This window comes from Dendropsophus ebraccatus, chromosome 10 (assembly GCF_027789765.1).
Source record: "Dendropsophus ebraccatus isolate aDenEbr1 chromosome 10, aDenEbr1.pat, whole genome shotgun sequence".
NCBI classification, from domain to species: Eukaryota; Metazoa; Chordata; class Amphibia; order Anura; family Hylidae; genus Dendropsophus; species Dendropsophus ebraccatus.
In genome coordinates, this window is record NC_091463.1 from 80803976 (window position 1) to 80827464 (window position 23489).

Sequence of the window (23489 nt, forward strand, 5' to 3'; positions counted from 1 at the left end):
TCACTGAGCTATAAGCGCATAAAGTGAGACAGGTCAGATTTTGAAAAATGAGCCTGGTCATTAAGGCCCAAACAGGCTTGGTCCCTAAGGGGTTAATATATTCAAATTGTTCGTGATTGTCGAACACAAACAATTAGGGTTATGTTTGTACAAACATTTACGAACATGTTCGTTCATTAATCACTATTAATTACCAATCCCGTGAAAAGGCCATCAATCCATATTGTCCAAAAACCCTTCAACTTCTTACCTGTAGTTGATGTTTGTGACATTGGATCACTTGTTTCATTTGCATTGTTTCCAGAGTTATCGGAGGTCATTTGTACAATGCGAGGAGTCCTCTGATCTGAACACCAAAGGTAAAAAAAAATGTTATGTATTGCTATGTCTCTCCAACCTGAACTTTTGAGACGGTGACTTTAATACTTATTTCTTTTCTCTTTCTAATGTGGAAAGGTCCTGTCCACTGGCACAGGATAAAAGCAACCTACAGGTCACACATGCATAAGTTAAATTGGAAAGAAAGTGGAAGATGAGATTTATTTGCACCTTATAGTCTACAGCAAGGTAACGATGAACCACCAAGTAGATTACAATAAAAGTCAATTTCTCCTAATAATGCTTCCTTAACATCTCACCTGTAGTTGATGGTAGTTTTAAACAAAGAAGTTCCTCTGTAATGAAAGAAAATATTTAGTGTATCCGTGTATGGCTAAGTTCACACTAATTAAAAAAAAAAAAAAAAAAGGCAAATGTCAGTGACCTGATAGATTCTCAGGGTAACACCAAACGCAACCCTACTGTTAGGACTCGAGCCGTGCATTCAGCACTGCGTCCATAGCAGTCAGGCTGCTTTTGATTTTTTTTTCTCTGCTCTGCTATTCCTGGATGTAGGAGTGTCCAGTGCTGCACTCTCTGCAGATCAGCACTAGGGGGGATATTTATTAAGTCAGTTTTTTACGCCGGACTTATAAATGTCCCCGCATCTCCGGCGCTACGGAGATTTATGTAGAGGCGGACTGCCTCTACATAAATCCTGTGCGCGTCGGTGCGCACAGCCGAAAACCTACGCCACCTGAAAGGTGGAGTAGGTTTTCGGCGTATCTTTTAGTGTTAAAAATGATAAATTGCGCGGACTCTGAGTCCGCGCCCCCTGTTCCGCGCCCCCCGTTCCGCCCCTCCACACCCCCTCCCCGCCCCCCCGGTGAACTCGGGGGAAAGGGGCGATTTGCGAATATTTTATTCGCAAATGGCTGTTTTGCGAATAAAATATTCGCAAATCACCCCTTTCTGCAAAAAAAGTACGCAGTTTTGCCTTGATACATGTCCCCCTAGGTGTTTGTGATCTCAGTGATTTAATTGACAGCTGACCCAGTCATATGTCCGTATCTGGGCTGGGCTGGGACTTCTAGTCCTATAAGTACAATCACTTGCCTCAAGTTCCTTGCCTGTGATAGAGCCTAGTAACCCTAGTGTATCTTGATCTAGCATTCCTCTGACCTGTTCATCCTGTTTTCCTGACCTCTGGCTTTTGGATCTCGACTATTCTTTTGGACTCTGATTTTGTACCTGAGTATACTGAACGTTGCTGACTTGGACTACTGACTACCCTTTATTGTGTGTATTAGTCTTGTCTTGTTTTGTGGGCCTCACTTTATCGCAGGTGAGGGAATGTCGCCAAGTTGTCCGTTGCCGTCTAGGGCAGAGTGTGGCAAGCAGGTAGGGACAGCTGGGGCGGGTGTCATCGGCAGGGACTTCACTGTCTATTTGTCTTCCCAGTCCCCGTCCTAACAACTACAACCCGACTGTTTTTCTAAGTGAGAGCAGGGAGAAGATGCGCCGCAGCATGGTCCTCTCCCCGCTCTATTTGCCGATTGGTACGGGTCTGAACAGTCAGACCTGGACCGATCAAAAACTTTTGACATGTCTCTATGACATGTGAAAAGTTTTTTGGAATGACAGTGATACATAAGGATGACACTACCAAACAAACAAATTTGTATTGATTCATTCTGGAGTCTGGTAAGATGATGCCTTCAGAAGACTTGGTCCACATTAATCTCATTCACAAGCAGGGTAAAGATGAAACTAACCCCAGCTCTTATCGGTCCATCTCCCTTATTAATTCTGTCCAAAATTCTTGCCTTATGGTAGACTGCAGTACTCCCTAAGTTCATAGGTAGTCACCAAGTAGGATTTATTAAGTTCTGCTCTTCGTTCACCAACATTTGGGCTATTTTCACACTACGTAAAACTACGGCCGTAGTTTTGCGGGGTGGAACATAACTTTACTTTCAATGGGATCCCGGCCGGAGCGTAGACACATCGCATACGCTCCGGCCGGGATCTATGCGGTGCCGCAAAGAACTGACAGGTCAGTTTTCTGTGCCCGGAATTCAGTGAACTCCGGCCGCAGAAAGACCTGTCAGTTCACACAGTGAACCCAGCGGCTCCGGCCGCTCGCTTCACTGTGGGCTATGGGAAGTTCTGATGCAGGCGCGGGCTGATGCGCCCGCATCAGAGCTCTGCGGCCGAAAGATCATCCGGTCAGTACTTAAGATGATCCGGTCAGAGACCGGCCGTTCCGTCACGTAGTGTGAACATAGCCTTGCGCTGTACTATCTGTGCAGGATGTGGTCAACCGTAGTTTTTTTTTTTTATCAAATGTCTTCCCTTTAAATAAGAAACTAGACAGGGATGCCTATTATGTTCACATCGGAAAGCTCTGCCATGGAATCCTGTCTGCCTCAGTGTCCCACAGTGTCTCTACAGCAGTGCTTGTGCTCCTCTGCTCCCGTTACTCTCCGCACAAAGAATTCCACTGATTTTACTTGTGAACCAGGCATTATTTTGAATTTTCCTTTTTTTCCTTCCCTCTTATATCCATAACTCTCCTATTTTTCCCATCTACAGAGCCATATAAGGGCTTGTGTTTTTCCTTAACAATTGTACTTTGTAATGACACCCTTCAATTTACCATAAAATATATGACAAAAAACCCAAAATATTATGTTAAAATTAAAAAAAAAACAACAACCCAATTTAGCAATTTTTTTAGGGGTTATTGTTTCTATGCAGGGCACTTTATGGTAAAACTGAAATGTTATCTTTTGTAAAATCAGTTTGATAACAATAATCATATTTACATAGCTTTTGTGTTTTTTTACATAAGTAACAGTAAATAAATATTAAGGGTATTTTTAAGTAACCTTTTTTTCCAGACGTATTTTTGTATACCTGTCATTTTGAGCCAAAGTTACAGACATATTTAATTAATTACGGACATAAATAATGATTTGTATTTTTAATTTACAGAGATCATTCTATAATGACATTACATAAAAACTTTGCCCTTTAAGCCACTATTTGCAAAAGTACTACAGAGACACCATCACGTGTTTTTCAACGTCAGTGCGCTAGCCAGACCTTCTTCCGGGAAGGAACAACCAAGCCAAGGGTGTTTTCCAATCAAGGAAACCACCTTAGCAAGGTATCCATCCACAGACAGCTGTTTCTGGGTATTTGCCCCTCATCAGTGTGGAGTAGGATTCTGGCTAGTTGGAGCAAAGCCTAGTAAGTGCATTCAAGAGAATGATGGTTGACCTCAAGGAGATCAACCAAAACACTGCGGAGACACCATCACATGTTTCTCAATATCAGTGAATCTAGGAACATTGCCCCCTGGGAAATAAAATATGTAAAAGTACTGCAGAGACACCATCACGTGTTTCTCAATGTCAGTGAGCTAGCCGACCTTCCTCTGGGAAGGAACAACCAAGCCAAGGGTGGTCTCCAATCAAGGAAACCACCTCTGTAAGGTATCCATCTACAGACAGCTGTTTTGGGGTATTTACCCCTTATCAGTGTGGAGTAGGATTCTGGCTCATGGGAGTAAAGCCTAGTTAGTGCATTCAAGAAAATGATGGGAGATCAACCAAAACACCACGTAGACACCACCACGTTTTTCTCAACGTCAGTGTTACAACTCAGGTCACAGAGGGATGCGGGAGAGACACAGACAGTGTACCCTAAGCTCAGCCCTGCCCACTGTACCTGCCTACTTGCCGCTATCTTGCTACTAAAGTGGCAGCGGGCAACTGGGCGGCGGTCCCTGGCCTGGATATGTGAAACAAAAAGACAAGACAAACAAACACAACAAGAATGGTCAACAATTCAAGTCACAACGGTCGTGGAGCAAAAGTACAAAATCAGGATCTAGGCGTAGTAAAAAAAAGGGAAGAATGGTCAGGGGCAGGCAGCAAGCAGGAATGGTCAGAAATACAAAGCAGAAGGGTCAGAATAAACACAGAATAGCAGAGTCAGAAGCAGGCAGAGACAAACTCAACAACCAGCAAGGAGTACACAGACTGGGAGTGTTATATAGGAGGCCACGGGTCTGGTCCCGAATACAATTGGACCATCCTCTTGATCTCCAACCACAGGCACCTGACAACAAAACACATCCACTGGCAGGAAGACCTGGCAGTCAGAGAAAAAAAAAACAAAGATTAACCATGACATGGCCAGACAGAACTCAACAGGTGAAGTCGGATGTGTCCGTGAAATTAAGTGAGCAGACAAAATAAACCAGTGTTCAGACTAATGCAAAACTAAACACAAAAACAGAATAAATACAAGAAAATCAGTGCCTTCTCGGCCGCAGAGCACCAGAGCTGGCGTTTTTTTAACCGCTTTTTGTTTTTCGACGTTCACCATGCTGGATCAGTATTGATTTATTTTATTACATCGGACGATTACGCACTCTACGGTATATTTTTTTTTTTTTATGTGTTTTATTTATAAAATGGGAAAGTGAGGTGATTTAAACTTTTATTGGGAGAGGGGCTATGGCATGTTTTTTTAAAACTTTTTTAATTTTATTTTTTTTACACTTTCTATGTCCCCTTAGAGGACTATAACATTTTTACATTGGATTTCATACACTGATCATTGCTATGCCATAGCATAGCCTTGATCAGTGTAATATGCGATCATTGCATACAGCCTGCCTGTGCAGACTCTATACAGTGATCGCCGATCTGACTGCCAGGAGGAAGGTAAGGGACCACCGGCAGTCAGATAGAACGATTAGAACCCCTGCAGTCACGCTGGCTCCGTCTTCTGTCAGACGGATCCTCCAGCAGGCGCAATGACATCATATCATTGCACCTGCTGGAGAGGAGAGATCACGTCCTGGCTGCTCATAGGCTGCGACAATGAATAGGCCTATGACAATGAATAGGCCTATGACAATGAATAGAGCAGCATGACGCTGACAGATCCTGTGGTGAGCGTGCTGAAGACTACAGTGGCAGCGCATCCCCAGAAGCTGCACGTCTGCAGCCTCTAGGGATGCTGAAAGGTGGAGAACTGTCAATTCTTTGAGTGGAGAGGCATGGTGAGCGGAGGCGCACAAGTCCTCCCATAGACAGACTGTATGACACCAAAGCAGACGGGATTCCGCTGCTTTTACTCCATGTGAACTGGCCCTAAAACCCGCCAAAGTGCAAAATTGCTGATTTCTGGAAAATCAACAAAAATTATAATAAAAATAAAAAATAACACCTCACACAGCCCCATAGACCAAAAAATAAAAGTGTTATAAGGATGGTAATTGAGCAATTTTAACCCTTTGAGAACCAGGCCCAAAATGACCCAGTGGACCGTGCAAATTTTCATTTTCGTTTTTTCCTCCTCCCCTTCTAAGAGCTCCAGCACTTTCAGTTTTCTATCTACAGGCCATGTAAGGGCTTGGTTTTACAGGAGTAGTTGTACTTTGTAATGGCGTCTTTCATTCTACCATAACATGTATGACGGAACTCCAAAATTATTATTTAGGAAGATATAAATTGGTGAAATCGTTAAAAGAATGCAATATAGTAACGTTTGGGGGGTTCCTGTGTCTACGTAATGCACTATATGGTAAAAGCGACATAATACCATTATTCTATAGGTCAGCCCGAACACAACCATATGCAGGTTTACACAGATTCTCTAATGTGATATATATATATATATTTTTTTTTTTTTATGAAATCCTTTTTTTTGCACTTAATTATTAATAAAATGGGACTATTGTGACGCTTATAACAGTTTTATTTTTTCACCTACGGGGCTGTATGTGGATAATGTAACAGAAAATCGCCAACCTGCGCACTTTTCCCCCTCTTTTCGTTTACATTGTTCGCGAGGACAATTGTTATATTTTAATAGATAGGACATCTACGCATGCTACGGTATATTATCTGTTTATTTATTTATTTATTGGGAAAAGGGGCTGATTTAAACTTTTATTGGGGGAGGGACTTTGTGGTGTTTGTAAAAACATTTCTACTTTTTTTTTTACACACATTTTAAGTCCCCTTGGGGGACTTTACATAACATTGATCAGTGTGATAGGCGCTCTGCTGATTAAGCCTGCCTTTGGCAGACTTAATCCTCAGAGTGCCGATCGGACCGCGCAGAGAAAGGTGAGAGACCTCCGTTGGTCGGTTTAAACGATCGGCACCCCCGGCACCCCCGATCAGACTGCCCCTGTCACTTACACTTAAACGACGCAGTTGCGCCACGATAGCCGCATATAATGGGTTAATGACAAGCTGCAGTGCTATCGCTGCAGCCTGTCATTAACGGTGAGGGCCGGGCTGCTCACTGCAGCCGGCCCCCACCTGCTATGAAGCATGCTTCATAGCTCAGGACGTTTGGGGACAGACTTCCTGGGTGTACCGGTACGTCCTTAGTCGTCTAGGGGTTCAACACATTTAGATTTATTTAGAAAATAAATGTTATATAAGTTGACTAAGTTGACTAATCATACTAATGGCAATGAGTTTAACCATAGGGCGAAACGGCGTATACACAAAACCTCTGAAAATGAAAACAAATTTCATTGTACAAATGATTTTTTCAAGTTTGTTTGCATATTTTATGTCAAAATTAAGTCTGTCATTGCAAAGTACAATTGATGTTGCAAAAAAAAAAAGCTGTATTAGACAGCTTATTATTTTAGAGCAAGCAAGGCCTGACCCGTCAGATGAGTGCTCGCTTGCTCCTCCTTCACTGTTGTCTTTGCTATTAAATGCACTGACAGCGAGTGGTGAGGACTCGGGGGGTTGCATGGAGCTGCGGGAGGGGCTGCCTGGATGACCTTTAGATTGACTAGGTGGCCCATAGGAGATAGCGGCGGTCTGCTGCTGACACTCCTATTACACAGAGTGATGGCCAACAGACCATCGCTATCGTTATCGAGATTTTAGGTCATGCTTTAAGTCAACGATCAGCCAACATTGTGCTTGTGGGCTGATCATTGATTTAAATCATGACCTATTACACGAAGCGATTAGTGGCTGGAACGGTCAGTAATCGGCCAAGTAAGGCAGATAATTGCTTCATGTTATAGTACTCTAAGAGCTCTTGTGTGTCTGTAGGTGAAAAAATGCAAGCACTGTGGTCTTCTAATCACGAGGAGGAAAAAACTAAAGGGGAGGGTCTTTTTTAATATTTATTTATTACATTTTGTAAGTCTCCCTAGGTGACTTGCCTATACTGATCAATGTTATGCTATTATCTCAATATTTATCTTGTGTAATTGATGTTCACAAACTGAACAGGGATAAAAAATATTCTCATTTTTGGTCAAAGTGTTTGTGTTTTTTAGAAATATCCCATATGTGGCCCTAGTCTGTAGAGATGAGCAAGTAGTGAAATATTCGAAAGTTCGAAATTCGAATAGACCAGGATACTCTACTATTCGATCAAATATCGAACCCCATTAAAGTCAATGGGAAAAAAATGCTTGTTTCTTGGAAACCTAAATTCGACCACTTGGAGGTCACCAAGTCCATAATGACACCTTTAGAAAATGATGCAAACACCTCTGGAATACAACTGGGAAAGCTGGGAATCAGTATTAAACCATTATCACAGGTATTAACGGTCCCCCAGCGTCCCTGTAATAGTTAATATTTAATTAAAACGGCACATTTTCGTTTTATTTATTGCTATTATTCGTTTACAATAGCAAAACTGAAATGAAAAAATGCTGCTTCAATTAATTATACTGTTAATAAATAAATAAATTACAGTATATTTAATTTAAAACAGCATTTTTTTTTCCTTTCAGTTTTGCTATTGTAAACGAAAAATTGCAATATGAAAAATGAAAATTTGCTGTTTTAATTAAATATTAACTATTGCAGGGGCGCTGGGGGGACGTGGACGGGTAACTATGGTATACTTTAATAAAACAATTTTTTAGCTGTTTTAGTAAAGCTTGTTTGGATTAAAATTTTCGATCAGAAAAAAAATAAATCTTTCAAGTAGTGCAATACTCGATCAAATAGCTACTCGATCGAGTATTGCTCACTCATCTCTACTAGTGTGCTTCTTGCCTTCCGCATAGGCCTCAGAAATAGGGCCGTCTATTTTATTAGGGTGTTCTTTATGCTCCATGTTGGTTTTGCATAAGAACTTAAAGAGGACGCACCATCAGGTACATACTCTTTAATGTGACCCAGGGATAGAACGGCGCTGTCACAGGGAAGCCGGTGCCCAGGTCAGTTTTTTTAACCGCGGCCCGGTTCCCGTGTACGGCGCCGTTCGATCCACGGGTCCCACGCTGGAGCTGAAGCACAGGAGGCGGGCTGGGCCCATCCCAGTGGGAGGGAATTCCCTCCCCTCTATGACGCGGCTTTATTAGAATCAATGGGGGTGGCCCAGCCCGCCTCCTGTGCTTCAGCTCCAGCCCGGGTCCCGTGGATCGAACGGCGCCGTACACGGGAACCGGGCCGCGGTCAGATTAAAGAGGATGTACTGATGGTACATCCTTTTTAAATGCCAAGCCATAACAACCCTGGGAAATTTATCAAACATGGTGTAAAGTAGAATTGTCTTAGTTGCCCCTAGCAACCAATCAGATTCCACCTTTCACTTTCAAAGAATCTGTGAAGAATCAAAAGTAGAATCTGATTGGTTGCTAGGGGCAACTGAGCCAGTTTCACTTTACACCAGTTTGATCTCCCCCATAGAGTCTATAAGGCCAAATGGATAATCAACATATACACCCAAGAATATCCTGGAATAGGTCTTGATATCAAGCATAGTTTATAGAAAACCTAAAATTGTGATCACTGTGTCACAATGATTCTTCTCTACATTCTAACAAGCCTTTTACTGTACATATAATGAGCCTTATATAAAGATATGGCTAGACCAAATATAAATGTATACTTACCTTTAATCTTTTTTAGAAGGGTATCCTTGCATCTACCCCATGGTACATACAAGCCAACCGTCATAGGACATTTACCCTTGTAGAGAGCCCAGGCCAGAGCTTTGCAATACTCCTCATCACTTTGGCTTTGGTGCTTTAGTTCTATGTTGAAAAAATAAAGTAAGAGAAAAAATCATGTTGTACCGTTAGTATATACTGCCGTGATATTTATATATGTGATTTTATATGTTGTATTTGAGTGATCACACAGCAATTCTTGGGGCTGTTTCCTGATATATTTGCATTAAAAAGAATGGAGTCTACACTGATCACTGTTTTTAGGAAAGACCACTTGCTTAGATCCAACAACATAACAACATCCGTTACATCATATTCACTAACATCACAATTTCATCCCATCCTAGACTATAATTTTTTTTTAGCTGTTTTGCCTTCATCAAATTTACATCTGTAGTCAAGTTGTTCTGGAAATAATAGAATACCTAATAGGTATATAGGCTTGTTATTCTGGTAAAGTTACTGTAAAGCTCTGTAAAGTTACTGTAAAAGTCGTGTCGTTCTTTCCAGTTCGACACAGTGGTACCTGCTGCACCAAAGCAATAGAACTAAGGGGTTTACTCATGCCCTGGACAGTATTTGGCACAGACAGAGGTGGCAGTAGGGAGAAAATGTCAGTTTTACCATAGAGCAAACAGCGTAAACACGAAACTCCCTGAAAAGAAAACAAATTCCTTTTTCTAAAAAAAAAATTTGATAGCACAAATATTTTTTTCCGGTTTCGCAGCCTAATTTATGGGAAAATAAAATTTGTGATTGCAAAGAACAATTGGTGTAGCAAAAAATAAGAGGTCATCTGGGTCTCTAGGTGAAAAAATGCAAACGCTATGGCCTTTTAAACATAAAGTTGAAAAAGCAAAAGCGCAAAAATGAAAATTGGCTTTGACCTCAAGGGGTTAAAGGGGTATTCCACCTAAGAGGTAAAAAATTAAACATTCTCAAACCTAGATGTTCTTGCTCACCGATTCCCCCTGAGTATTTTGAGCCATCACACGTCTTTCTAGCTACTGCTGTTCCTGAGTTACCTGAGTGTCTCTCTGTGTGCTGATGCAGAAGTACAACTCCCATCATGCCCTCATAGATGAAGTTGGTTGTAGTACTGCAGCAGTTCATTTATTACAGTGTATAACAACCTGTGGCTCTCCCCCTGATGCAGGATTACAACTCCCATCATGCCCTCATAGATGAAGTTTATGAGGGCATGATGGGAGTTATACTTATGCATCAGGGGGAGAGCCACATCTTGTTATATGGCAGCTACCGGCCGCCGCATCCAATCCACCCCCACCTTAGACTTTATTCACAGCATGTCTCTCATGCAAGTTACAGAACTGGCAACAATCCCCCACCAAATCCACCCCCCCCCCTGCCCTAGAGTACCCCGACGACACCCCGAACCTCCCACACACACCGGCGGTACCGGAGCTCTGTGCTGAACAGCATCGCAGAGCTCCTGAACTACTGGTGTGTGTGTCTGTGGGGGGGTCGACTGCGGGGGGTTGGGGGTATTGTTGCCGGTTCTGTCACAAGAATGACAGACATGCTGTGAATAAGGTGGGGATGAGGTGGGGATGGATTTGATGCGGTGGCCGGTAGCTGAAATATAACAAGATGTGATGTTGTGGTGAGCTCGCGGATAGTGTTATAGCGGTGGGACAGCCGGTCACTTGCTAGGTGGAAGTGTGACACCACTACTGTGGTGGATGGCCCAGATACAGCCGGACCTTAGGATTTTGTCACGTAACGCCAGTGCCTGGTGGGCACACAGGTGTGATGGCACGCCTGCTTTTATGGTGTAAGGCCGGTTGTACCCTTTTCCCCTGTGGTCGGTATCCTGTCGGGTTGCTACACCTGTCGGGTGTCCTATTGCGTTGAGACAACCTGTGCCTGTGTATTGACCTTTCTAGAGTCTTCACACCACCTTATGCCCAATAGTGTTGGCTGAACCGTACTAATAGGTGACACAGGCCCCAGACCTTGTTACCTGGGATGAGCAGAGTGCTGAGGGTTTCCTGGCTTACACTCGTTCTGCAAGATGGAGTTCATAGACTTTTACAGTAACTTTGCTCCACCCGGATCAGTTTTTAGCTCTTTAGTGGATACTGACCTGCACTGTTGTTTCTCCTAGTCCACGGCGTGGGTTGAGGTGATCTGCTGGCTATTCCTCTCCTGAGGGGTTTAACACTGCAGCATATAGGATATAGGCACTGAGGGAGAAGTTTGTAACTGAGCACTGTCCTGCGTACTACCTATGCGGGTCACTGACTAAGACTACTCCTCTTCTTTACGGGGGGACCTGTCAGAGGGCCAGGGCCCAGGTAGGACCACTGTGGAGAGCTATCTGGTCTGCGTCCTTCCTCCACAAAATCTCGACTAAGACTCCTCCCTCACCCAAGGGACTAAATTCCTATTAAGCGTGCAAGGCACGCTGTGGTTGGGTGGAAAGAGTGCAACAGAAGAGCAGAGAGAGGAGAGGTGATAGGACAGAAAAAAGTAAAGATCCTACTGGTTCACAGATTCTGGTACACACAAACACAATAACCCTTTGAGACACTTCAGCTGTGCAGCTTCCACACTTCAATACATAATATAGCGACATCTAGTGGTCATCTCTAAACACCACTTTGGCTGCAATAAGAGTACAGTACAGACTTTGTGCGAAGGGTGTGAACAAAAGTAACACCCCTAGAGGGACACCACAACGTAACGTATCCTCCCTCTCTTCAATGGGCAGGGTTATAAATGCTAACCCAGCCCATTGAAGAGAGGGAGAACACGTGGTCTCTGTCTTGAAAAGGTGGGGGCCAGGAGCAGGCAGCAGGATGGAGTTTACTCAGTTTAGCTCCTTCTATGTGTCCAGAGGGGGTGAGTTAGGGGGAATAGCAAGAAAACAGCTCAAAACACTTAATTACTTGCTGAGCTATGTTGAGCTATGGGTAGGCTGTTTAATGAGAGAAAATTTTGAGAGGAATACCCCTTTAAATATGTCTAGGAATCACATTGGCATTATACAGTAGGGGCCACAAGTATTTTCGGCGGAAAGTGCCGATTTGCGTATTATTTTATACGCTAATGGCCGATTTGCGAATAAAATATTCGCAAATCGGCACTTTCCGCCGTGTACGCCAGGGAGGCGGAAAGGGGGCGCGTAGTGGGCGGAACGGAGGGCGCGGACTCAGAGTCCGCGCGATTTACCATCCGTTCCGCCCAAATATACGCCGAAAACAAACTCCAGTCCTCAGCTGGCGTAGGTTTTCGGCGGTGCGCACCGGCGCGCACGGAATTTATGTAGAGGCAGTCCGCCTCTACATAAATCTCCGGAGCTGCGGGGGCATTTTTAAGTCCAGCGTAAAAAACGCCGGACTTAATAAATGCCCCCCTAGGTCTTTTTGGGGAAAACTACATTGTGTATCACCTACCAGAATGGGGATTATATTCCCCTGAAGATGAAGGATTTTCTGACATCGGTCCTTGTGTCTGTAGAGAGAAATAGATGTGATAGGTGTTAACATATATGATTCATCAAGCTGCTCCTCACCCACACTGTCTGGTTCTTCCCACAGCAATCACACATTTCGTGCGATTTTACCAGAGCTCAATAAAATATAAAACACAAGCTGTGATTGGCTGCTGTGGGTTTCAGGCAGCGGAATATATCTGGACCTATATGTATAAATCATGTACGCAAAAAACGTGATTTTAATGGTAGGACACCATGTTACCACATTTTCCGGCGTTTAAGACGACTTTTTAACCCTGGAAAATCTCAGAAGTCGGGAGGTGTCTTATATGCCGGGTATGGTCGCTGCATACGGGGGGGGAGGGGGGGCGTTTTGGGCTAAAAAACATCGACATCCCCACCATATGCAGCAACCACTATACCACCAAAAAAAAAAAATATTTTACTCACCTGGGGCCCGTTCCCGGCAGCCACGCATCTCCCGTCATGTTCCTGGTGAAGGGAGTATGATGCCAAGACACTGCCTGCGCCGGAGGTCCCTGAAGCTCTACCGGCAGAGCTTTGGGAGAATGGAAGAGGCGCCGGAAGTCCTCAAAGCCTCTGTCATTCTCCCGAAGCTCTCTTGGCAGCCGAGCGTCTCCGGGATTATCATCCCGCTGCGAGAATGTCAAACACAGCGCCATTAACCCCCGTGGCCCAGGAAGATACTGTAGGTCCACCCTCCTGCTTTCTTCTGGGCCATGACAATCCAGCTGCGAGTATGTCAGCCCATTGAAGTGAATGGGCAAGTATACATAGCGGATTTTGCTGCGAATTCGCAGCGAGAAATCTGCTGCAGATACGTTATGTGTGAAGCTACCCTAAAAGTCAGGGGTCGTCCTATACGCCGAAAAATACAGTACTTGTTTTTTTATTTAATTGCTGATTATATAATGTTGTAATACAGAGCTACACCAATTTCTGCAGCCACCGGTAATCAAATACCAAGCGTTCCAGTTGCCAAACGTTACCTTATGATGCTTTGCACATTATAAACAAGCATAACTTTACTAGGTGAGTGCCGGGCATTTTCTTAACTGAAGTGCCTTCTCCTCTACAATACAACACTAAAAAGCAGACCTGACATAAAAAAACACTTTTGACACAGAGACTTTTCAAAACTTTTTATCAGTCAGAGTCTGACTGATCAGGAGAACAAGTGAAGGAAGACATGTGCTGCCTCTCTCCTTAGACTATAAACTTACGCAGCTTTCTCATCCAGGTGACACAGCTAAGGGATGAGCAGAGCATGGACTTCTCCCAGTTCATTCTCCTGATCAGTCTGAACATTCAGACTTTGACTGAAAAACTTTTGATAAATGTTTTTTTGACATATGATAAGTTTTTTCTATTGACATTGCCCATTCAAAGGAGCACTCCAGTGATAATATCAAAAGGAGCCCGCTGGTTAGCCATGTAAATTTATGCCTCAGGCAGCAAAATTGCTAGAACCAGCCCAGGGTATGCGGGAGGCGTTAACCTCTAGACGACCCTGGACGTACAGTTATGTCATGGAAGTCTGTCACCAGACGACTCTGGACGTAACTGTATGTCCTGGGTGTTTCTCCTGCTATGAAGCTCGCTCCGGAGCTCGCACCTCACCGCTAATGACAGCCTGCAGCGATCACACTGCAGCGTGTCAGTAACTCCTTAAATGCTGCAACAGCGGCGCAGCCACAGCTTTTAAGTGACAGGGGGAGTCCCCTGTCACTTACCGATCAGGGCCCCCGCAGTGTGACTGCGGGGGTCCCGATCGCTGTTATGGACCGCCGGAGGTCTCTTACCTTCCTCCGTGCGGTCCGATCGGCGATCTGCTCACTGAGCCTGCACAGGCAGGCTCAATGAGCAGATCGCCTATCACAAAAACCAATGCTATGCCCAAGGCACAGCAATGATCAGTGTCTGCAATCAAAGTACTGTATGTAAAAGTCCTCCAAAGGAACTTCAAATGTGTAAAAAAAAAAAAAAGTTAAAAACACCAAAAGGGAAAAACGAAAACACTAAGATCAAAATTTGCGCAGTCCACTGGGTCATTTTGGGCCTGTGCTCAAAGGGTTAAAATAAAAAAAAATAAAAAAAAAAACAAACACAATATTGCTTTTGGTGGCGGGATATTGCTCAATGCTAACAACGCTGTTATATCTGGCTGCAGGGGCTGTATGGCTCATACCTGGCTACTAGGGGGATCTCAAGGTAAAAGGGGTACACTTGATCACAGGGGGTTACAACTGGCTGCTGGAGGGGCATACCTGACTACAGGGCCGCCATCAGGAATTTCGGGGCCCCATACAACCAAAGTGTCTGGGCCCCCCACATTAATAAAAAAAAAAAAATAGTGTGTTCGCCCCACGCCTTGCTGGGAGGTATAATTTGGTTCAGATCAATTCTAGAGAACTGGCTCATATACCCCATTTTCCCCAGTGGCTTAAAATGTAACCTCTGTTATACAGTTATAAAATTGTAGAAACCAAATGTGAACAAGGTGCAATTTAAATGTCACCATACAGACACTTACTTGTATAGCTGCCTCTTGTGCTCTGTATGCAGTGCATTATATTCACCCTTGCAACGTACAATTTATAGCGTGTCTACAAGCCCAGCGGGGCTCATTATGATGGAGACTAAAACTTATACAAGAGTGGGGTAGGGGTTCCCCTGTATTCAGAATGCTGTTGAGTACTAGGCAATGCCCCGTTTGGGGTTATTGAATTTCGAGGGTCTGGGGGGCTGTTTGATTTGTATATGTTCACCAATATCCCCCCCGTTATGCTCACTAACATAGAATATGTTGATAAGGCTAATATAATGAGGCTGTTCCATGTTAGTGAGCATATACAGATCACACACACCCCCAGGCAGACTAGTTTAGCTCACCCAAGACAGTGATAGCGAATACATGGCGGTGAGAACGCTTTCTAGGAGATCCTGTTTGTGCAGCAGAGGTGTCTTTATCCTGCTCTGCATAGACCCTCGAAATTCAATAATCCCAGACGGGGCATTGCCTAGCACTCAACAGCATTCTGAATACAGGGGAACCCCTACCCCACTCTTGTATAAGTTTTAGTCTCCATCATAATGAGCCCCGCTGGGCTTGTAGACACGCTATAAATTGTACGTTGCAGGGGTGAATATAATGCACTGCATACAGAGCACAAGAGACAGCTATACAAGCAAGTGTCTATTTGAATTACACCTTGTTCACATTTAGGTTCTACAATTTTATAACTGTATAACAGAGGTTACCTTTTAAGCCACTGGGGAAAATGGGATATATGAGCCAGTTCTCTAGAATTGATCTCACACACAGACACCAGCACACATGTATACAGACACCAGCACACATGTATACAGACACCAGCACACATGTATACACACATACAGACACCAGCACACATGTATACAGACACCAGCACACCAGGACACGGTAAAGTTTGAACTTCTGCAACCTGGAGAAATCACCTGATATCACCTGCAGTCCTATGTAACACCACATAACACAGTGGTATCTGAGTACAGATAATATAGTAGATTTCACCTGCAGTCCTATGTAACAGCACAGATAACACAGTGATATCTCTGAGTATAGATCATGTAGTAGATGTCACCTGCAGTCCTATGTAACATCACAGATAACACAGTGATATCCCTCTGAGTACAGATAATGTAGTAGTCACCTGCAGTCCTATGTAACAGCACAGATAACACAGTGATATCCCTCTGAGTACAGATAATGTAGATGTCACCTGCAGTCCTATGTAACAGCACAGATAACACAGTGATCTCTCTGAGTACAGATAATGTAGATGTCATCTGCAGTCCTATGTAACACCACAGATAACACAGTGATATCTCTGAGTACAGATTATGTAGTAGTCACCTGCAGTCCTATGTAACACCACAGATAACACAGTGATATCTCTGAGTACAGATAATATAGTAGCTGTCACCCCTACTAAATGATGTTCTACAAAATAAGAAAAGTGTCATACAGTGACTCACAGGTGACGTCTTCTTTGATCTGAGGCGTCACTTTCCCTTTTCCTCTCCATCCGGCCCAGACCTCCATGATAATTTCTTCCAGATATGTTTCATCTTTTCAGAACCTGCGAGACAAACAATTTAGGCTCCGCACATTTCTAGCAACTTCCTTTCCTTTCTCCCTCCTGTAGGCTCCCATAGTAACTGCGCTGTTTGGTGTTATGTGCAGTAAAGCGAGTAGGAATGTGGGATGAACCCTGTATGTAGGATCCCCTGCTGTGCCCCCTGTATGTAGGATCCCCTGCTGTGCCCCCTGTATGTAGGATCCCCTGCTGTGCCCCCTGTATGTAGGATCCCCTGCTGTGCCCCCATGAGCTAATAATGCCCCTAGAGGTGGCCCCCATGAGCTAATAATGCCCCTAGAGGTGGCCCCCATGAACTAATAATGCCCCCAGAGGTACCCCCATGAGCTAATAATGCCCCCAGAGGTGCACCCATGAACTAATAATGCCCCTAGAGGTACCCCCATACACTAATAATGCCCCCAGAGATGCCCCCATGAGTTAATAATGCCCCCAGAGGTGCCCCCATAAACTAATAATGCCCCCAGAGGTGCCCCCATATACTAATAATGCCCCCAGAGGTGCCCCCATATACTAATAATGCCCCCAGAGGTGCCCCCATGAGCTAATAATGCCCCCAGAGGTGCCCCCATATACTAATAATGCCCCCAGAGGTGCCCCTATGAACTAATAATGCCCCCAGAGGTGCCCCCAGAGGTACCCCCATATACTAATAATGCCCCCAGAGGTGCCCCCATGAACTAATAATGCCCCCAGAGGTGCCCCCATGAACTAATAATGCCCCCAGAGGTGCCCCCATATACTAATAATGCCCCCAGAGGTGCCCCCATATATTAATAATGCCCCCAGAGGTGCCCCCATACACTAATAATGCCCCCAGAGGTGCCCCCATACACTAATAATGCCCCCAGAGGTGCCCCCATACACTAATAATGCCCCCAGAGGTGCCCCCATACACTAATAATGCCCCCAGAGGTGCCCCCATACACTAATAATGTCCCCAGAGGTGCCCCCATACACTAATAATGCCCCCAGAGGTGCCCCCATACACTAATAATGCCCCCAGAGGTGCCCCCATATACTAATAATGCCCCCAGAGGTGCCCCCCATGAACTAATAATGCCCCCAGAGGTGCCCCCATATACTAATAATGCCCCCAGAGGTGCCCCCATACACTAATAATGCCCCCAGAGGTGCCCCCATATACTAATAATGCCCCCAGAGGTGCCCCCATATACTAATAATGCCCCCAGAGGTGCCCCCCATATACTAATAATGCCCCCAGAGGTGCCCCTAAAAAAATAAACATCCTACTCACCTAATCCGCGCTGTGCAGGCAGCAGCTCTCCTCCTCCTCTTCGGGCTCCATCTTGCGAACCGCAGGGACGGGACTTCCGGCAGGCGTGATGACGTCACATCATCACGCCTGCCGGAGAGGTCATGGCCCGGCGTCCCATAGGCTGCTGGTATGAAGTGCCGGCAGCCTATGGGAGAGAATACAGGAGGAGGACGCTGACAGGTCCTTCTCCTGTATTCTGATCTCTTTAATGTTCAGCCCGCTCAATGTGCGGGCGGAACATCAAAGCGATCAGAGCATCCCGAGAAGCTGAGCGGCCGCAGCTTCTCGGGATGCTCAGAGACAAGTGGCAGGGGGGCCGTGCGGGCCCCCCTAGCATAGTGGCCGGGGGGCGGCGGCCGGCGGGCCCCCCCCATGTCTCTTAGGGTTCGGGCCCCATAGGGCAGTACCACTTGTACTGCCCTATCGGCGGCCCTGCCTGACTACAAGGGGCATATCTGGCTGCAGGGGCACACCTGGTTGTATGGGTCATACCTAGCTACAGGGGACAGACCTGGCTGCAGGGGCATATTTGGATACAAAGAACATACTTATTTGCAGGGGCATTTCTGACTACACGGGGAATACCTGGTTGTATGGGCCATACCAGGCTACAGGGGCTTATCTTGCTATAGGGTGCAAACCTGACTATATGCAGCATTTCTGTCTAAAGACTACAGGGAGCATTGCATCTAGCTGCAGAGGGGCATTGTATCTTGCTATAATGTGGGTATTATAATGGCCACAGGGCACATTATTATTGGGGAAGGGGGCATTATTAATAGGTATTGGGGCATTTTTTTTAAGGCTACATGGGAAATTATAACTTGACATTACTACTGGGTATTTGATCTGGGAAAGAACTGCTGACAGAATTTATACAGAGCTTATGACTGCAGTGTGATTTTGTCCTTATTTGTCCTCATTTATATCCAATCGCATCTTTGAGGGTACTCGGATGGAGCAACTCATCACATGAGGGTACTTAGCTTGAAAAGGTTGAGAAACACTGCTCCACAGTATATGTCCCTCCTTCCACCCCCCAAAAAAATATATATTATACAAAAACCACTTTTAGGATTTGGAATAAAAATAAAATAATTTTTATACTTACAGTCGTAGAATATGATGTAGAAAAATGGAGTATAAATGAAATCTTCTGCTGGGTTACTGCTAAAGCTAATACGGAAAAGCGAAAGCATATATAGTGTACCTCAAAAGGCTCGTATAACCCACCTTTTGGGTGTGGAATTCCAGAGAACAGATCACCTTATGTTTTTGTTTATTTGGCTTAAATGATTTGCCAATTTTTTACGCAATATTTGATCTCATGAACCATGTGCTTTGAATGCCAAAATTATATTCAGACATCTCTTTACAGCCTAAATGTTACCGGTGGTTTTACACAACTTTTTTAATGTCCATTTTTTTGTGTTGCATTGTTTTTAATAATATTATTGATTTTATTTTTTGACCAATTTGAGACCCATGTTCAGTATCCTGTCCCAAGCATTCACTTTTCTTTTTTGCATCAGAATTTCAGCTATACTGAAATATTTCCCTCAACCTACTCAACTACACCTTCTTAACCTACTTTCTGCACTCCAAGCACCCAAAGCTAAACTGTAACAGGCTAGCGGGGAAAAGAGGAAGAGGTAGGTAAAGACAGGTGGAACCTAAGCTAGAACCCACCCCTTGTCCCTGCCTGCTTACCTCAATCTGTCCTAAATGACAGCGGGTAACTGGACAACAGCCCCTGCACTGGCTAGGTGGAACCAGAGCTGTATTTCCTACTAAGCACCCATGCACCCGTGGACCGGTGCCTAGGGCAGCACCAAAGGGAAGAAAACAACTTTTTTTGTTTTATTTTTTTAGTCTCCCACCTTATGTTCAGACTCGCCAGTAAATCTCCTGTATTTTCGAGGGGGGGAGAGGTATGGTGGTATTGTTTAGGTCTATTATGGCAGTGTTTGCTATGGCAGTGTTATCCACTCACAGTATGAAGGTATTGTTCAGGTCTGACGTGGTGGTGTTATCCAGTTACAGTATGGCGGTATCGTTCAGGTCTAGTATGGCAGTGTTATTTAGTCACAGCATGGCGGTATTGGTCAGGTCTGATGTGGTATGGCGGTATTGGTCAGGTCTAGTATGGCAGTGTTATTCAGTCACAGCATGGTGGTGCTGGTCAGGTCTGGTATAGCGGTGTTATCCAGTCACAGTATGGTGGTGAGGTTCAGGTCTGGTGTGGCAGCGTTATCCAGTCACAGTGTGGTGGTATTGGTCAGGTCTGGTGTGGTGGTGCTAAATGTGACGCCTGGAGCTATTACCTACCAATCTACCAATCCTATGGTGATAATTCCCTTAGACAATATGCAGACGTCTCTAAATATTGAGTCAATGTGGAAATTGTCATGTTTTAGACAGTTAAAAACCATGAAAAACGTGATTCAGACAATGTTTCTACATGTAGATAAATGCATGTGGCTGAAACCAGGCTCCCATGGCTTCAAAAATCTGTCAGATAATTCTGTTTGTGTAAACGCACCATTACACAACAGAGGCAAGTTAAGTGTGGTTGATGAACAAAACCTGAGCAGAGTAAAAAGCCAGTGTTCAGACTACAACAAATGATTAACAAAAAAAGCTAAAAATCAGCAACGTCTCGGCCGTTCACCACTAGCAAGGGACGTGCAGAGCTCCAAACAGGTGCAGACATGACATAAGTGTTTTGTGTTGTCCATCAATAGTAAGAACATTGTATTGATGTAATTAATTTTGGCGCACTTCCCAATAGAGAGTAAAGCGTTATCCTTATTTAAGTGCTGGACACTGTGCTCCTTACTACCCGTCACAGCTGCACCTACATACCTTTTTCTACCTTTACAAAGAGCTTGTTTACCCAGGGATGGGCATCACCCTGTGCCTTGTTGATACCCAGGTAATGGTATATATACAAACAGTATATATACGGTATATTACATCATATTAATCTTTATTTCCAATTAACAACAACACAAACTAAACAGTTGTAAAATATATTTGAGTTTTTTTCTACATTATTTTGCCACCAAATCACTTTATATAAGATTTATTTTTGTAGTGACAATACTGTGTAAGTCTTACTCTGGAGAAAAAATATGTTTACAAATCAATTGGTGTCAGAAAGTTTACAGATTTGGTGATGTGACCAAAAAATAAAATCTCTTGTGGTCAGGGGCAGAATCCTGGCTGCAGCAACAAGAGTGACTGGCAGAGCAGAGAGCCAATGGCTGCTTGCTCTGTCAATCCACTGTATTTAAATAAAAGGGCCCATTAGGAGCCCTTATGATTTATTACATAGGTGCAGGAGCAGACTACATTCTGCTTAACCCCTTATGTACTGCATTGTGTTAGTGACCATGCCCTCACTTACATGCTTCAACACAAAAAAGGGTTAAAAGCAGAAGACAAGGAACTCTCTGCTTCACTACTCCTGCTCTGGTAACCCCTGCCCGAAGTTTGCAGCTAGAGAACAGAGGTCAGGGGTTATCAGAGCAGAAGTAGTGAAGCAGAGATCTCCTTGTCTTGTGATTTAACTCTTTTTTGTGTTGCAGCGTGTAAGTGAACACTGGGTCACTTACACACTTCAGTACATAAGGGGTTAAGCAGAAGGACACAGGACAGCTCATATATTCCCTGTGCATCCCGGGCGCTCTGTGGCACGGGCCCCATAGCAGCTGCCTGCCCTGCCTCTATGGTAGCTACGCCACTGCAAATATTTATACTATTATATACATTGCAGGTATTGTCCTGATCTGTGATCCTCCTTCTTTATTTGGCTATTTTTAATAGATTTTAATGAAATTGTTATTGTTTAGACAAAGCTTTTTTTCAGTATCCTTGTGTTACATGTTGGTGTTTATTTTAAAATATAAACACTAAAATGGAAATTTTGAAAAAGTAACTTTAACACATAACCTAAAAAGAAATGGACAAAAGCACAATGAACAAACCATGATATCTACAGAGGAGTGAATTGGTTCGCCAGTTTACAGTTTGTGGCAAAACAGGTCTCTTCACAAGGGTCATTGGACATGAGACCTGGTACTGAAAAAAAAAAAAAGAGAGAATTACAGAGAGTTGTACCTTTGTCAGCTAAATGGTCAATAAAGTGTTTTCCGCAGAACTCAGTTCCGCATATGCAAACCTTCCTAAAATCCTGCTCCTTATTTACAATGGCTCCAAAACAACAAAAGTAAACTTGCTTTTATCTGGTCACTGTAACACCAGGTACTTTTATCAGCCTAGAGATACAATAATGTTCATGAACTGGGACAATGCTGTTAACCTTTTGAGGACCAGGCCAAAATTACCCAGTGGACCGTGCCAATTTTCATTTTTGCAGTTTTGTTTTTTCCTCCTCCCCTTCTAAGAGCTCTAGCACTTTCAGTTTTCTATCTACAGGGCCATGTAAGGGCTTGTTTTTTTTCAGGAACAGGTGTACTATGAAATGGCATCTTTCATTCTACCATAACATGTATGATGGAATCCCAAATATATTACTTATGAAGATATAAATTGGTGAGATTGGAAAAAAGAATGCAATATGGTAATTTTTGCGGGGTTCCTGTGTCTACATAATGCACTATATGGTAAAAGCGACATGATACCATTATTTTATAGGTCAGTCCGAACACAACCATATGCAGGTTTACACAGATTCTCCTATGCTATATATATTTTTTTTATAAAATCCAAAAAATTTTTGCAATTAATTATTAATAAAATGGCCCTATTGTGACTCTATTAGTTTTTCACCTACGGGGCTGTATGGGGTGTAATTTTTTGCGCCATGATTTCTAGTTTTCAAAAATATCATATTTGTGTAGATCGGACGTTTTGCTCACTTTTTTATAGTTTTTTTTTTTATATATAATGTAACAAAAAAATCGGCAATCCTGGCACTTATTTCTCCTGTTTTCGTTTATGCCGTTCGTGATGACAATTGTTATATTTTAATAGATCAGACAATTACGCAGGCTACGGTATATGATATGTTTGTTTATTTAATTTTTTTTAATATACCGTATGTTTTATTTATAATATGGGATGGGGGGTGATTTTAATCTTTATTGGGGGAGGGGCTTTTGGGTATTTTTAAAAACATTTTTACGTTTTATTTTTTACACATTTTAAGTCCCCCTGGGGGACTTACATGCAATCATTAGATTGCATACATTGATTATTGCTCTGCCATAGGCATAGCATTGATCAGTGTCATAGCCGCTCTGCTGATTGAGCCTGCCTGTTGACCACACGGAGGAA

General features: G+C 43.7%; 1 long non-coding RNA gene across 1 annotated transcript; it reads right to left on the reverse strand.

Moving 5' to 3' along the window:
* Window positions 1-654: 654 nt before the first annotated feature.
* LOC138766184 (uncharacterized) lies at window positions 655-19403 on the reverse strand. The gene is made up of 4 exons (XR_011358699.1): window positions 19300-19403; window positions 12709-12766; window positions 9233-9373; window positions 655-674 (listed from the first exon to the last, which is right to left on the reverse strand). It is a non-coding gene; the product is annotated as an uncharacterized lncRNA (long non-coding RNA).
* Between the last annotated feature and the right edge of the window lie 4086 nt (window positions 19404-23489).